The following is a 2500-nucleotide window of genomic DNA, read 5'->3' as shown; positions in this document are numbered from 1 at the left end:
AATGTAAGAGCAGGAGACCTGGGAAAAACAACAGAAGAGCTACTAGAACAAGGAATGAACTTGTGTAAATAAAATGTTGGAGGTAGGAGAATTAACACTATACTTCATTGCAGTAATGACTCTTAGAATAGTCTCCATTAATGCAAGAGGGCTTAACAGTGTTTACAAATTTCAAACACTAATAGCAAATGCAGAAAGAGCTGAAATACTATGTATACAAGAGACATATTGGGACAATGAATGTGTGAAGAAATATGAAAATGAATGGGATGGAAATATATATTTTAGTAATGGGCAAGAGAAACAAGGGAAGGGGGTAGCAATTTTAATTAAAAGAGGAGTTAGTGAAAAGGAAAGGATGATGTTTAAGGATAAGGTGGGGAAAAGCATAGCAGTAGAACTTGTTAAAGATGGACAAAAGATAACTTTGTGTAACGTACATGCACCCAATGATGGAAAAGAAAAAGATGTGTTTCTAAGAGGTTTGGAGACAAAAATGAAAAACTGGGAAAATGTCATTCTGCTGGGGGATTTTAACATTGCTTTGACTAAATTAGATATTGGGAATAATATGGTATTCAAAGCAGACAGAGGGAGGAATGAATTAAAAAGATTAATGGAAAACCTTAACTTTCTAGACATATGGAGAGAAAGAAATCAAAATAGAAGGGACTATTCCAGAAGACAAATGGTAATGGGGGAAATAAAACAAAGCAGAATTGATTTATTTTTAGCCACAAGACAAATAGAAACAATGGTGAAAAATATATTTTATAAAGAAACCAGCTTTAGCGACCATAACTTTTTATGTACAGAGATAGATATCACTGAAACGAAGAGAGGACCAGGGATATGGATTTTAAATTCTAGCATTCTAAACAATAAAGTTTACTGTCAAAGAGTACAAGACTTAATAAGGTGGAACATGAAAAATGAATTATATAAGGAGAATAAAAGGATTTGGTGGGATAATGTAAAATACGAAATAAAAGAACTCACAATAGAACATAGTAAACAATTGCAAAAAATGGAAAAACAAGAGGAAAAGAGAGTAAGGGAGGACCTGGAGTTAGAACTCAGGAATTTTAATGATAATGGTGAAAGGAAAGAAATAAACATTGGAAAAGTAACAAGACTAGAAGACAAACTGAGGCAAATAGAAGAGGAAAGGTGTAGAGGACAAATTATAAGAAGCAAGATGAAATATGCAGTAGAGGGAGAAAGAAGCACAAAATTCTTTTTCGACCTTGAGAAAAGCAGACAAAAAGCAGATGAAATTAAAGAAGTGCTGACCCAAAAAGGTGAGGTAGAGAAAGAAACAGGAAAAGTTTTAAAAAGGGTACAGGAGTTTTACAAGGAGATTTTTACAAGCAAAGGTATCAACAAAACTGATGAAGAGGCCCTACTGGAACACATAAACACAAGAGTAACAGAAGTGGACAAAAAGATGTGCGATGAAGAAATAAAAGAGGACGAAATAGAAAACGTAATTAAGCAGTTAAATACAGGCAAGAGCCCCGGAATAGACGGGATAACAAATGAATTTTACAAAAAATTTAAGACACAGCTAATACCAATTTTAAAAGAGATTTATGAAGAAATTTTTACAGATGGAGAACTAAGTGAAACAATGAAAATAGGAATCATAAAACTGGTATATAAGAAAAAAGGGAATAAAGCGGATCTTAAAAACTTTAGGCCAATCACAATGTTAAATACAGATTTTAAAATCCTAGCAAAAGTTTTAGCAAACCGATTGAAAAGCATTTTACCTGAAATAATAACCACAACACAAGCATATGGAGTAGAAGGACGAGATATAGCGGATACGGTTAGCAGTATAAGAGACACCATAGAATACATGAAGGAGAAAAACAAAAAAGGATATTTAATTAGTATAGACTTTGAAAAAGCGTTTGACAGAGTAGAACACCAATATATGTACGATGTTCTAAAACAATTTGGATTCGGAGAAAGTTTTAGAAAGTGGATAAAAATATTTTATACTGAAATTTTAACATGTATTAAGTGTAATGGATTTTTAACTGAATGTTTTACACCCACCAGATCCATCAGACAGGGATGCCCACTGTCGGCCCTGCTATATACCATGATAGCAGAGCCCCTAGGGCTAGCAATAAGAGCGGATGGAGAAATAGAGGGAATAAATATAGAGAAAAATCCACAACATGAATCAGTTCACCAATACGCAGATGACACAACAATACTGGTAAAGAACGTAAAAAGTGTGAAAAGGGCATTGGTGATACTCAATATGTATTGTAATGGATCAGGTGCAAAAGTAAACTACACGAAGAGTACATACATACCAATAGGGGAAATTGAGCCTCTACCAGAGCAAATGGGTTTTAAAAAAGAAACAGAAAACAAAAAGATCTTAGGAATACAAATAGGACCCAACTCAAACAAAGCAAACGAGATTACCTGGGAAAACACGCTTGGGGGAATAGAAAAAAGATTACAATTCTGGGAAAAAAGA

This window comes from Clarias gariepinus, chromosome 13, assembly GCF_024256425.1.
Source record: "Clarias gariepinus isolate MV-2021 ecotype Netherlands chromosome 13, CGAR_prim_01v2, whole genome shotgun sequence".
NCBI lineage: Eukaryota > Metazoa > Chordata > Actinopteri > Siluriformes > Clariidae > Clarias > Clarias gariepinus.
This window is presented reverse-complemented; position numbering follows the sequence as displayed.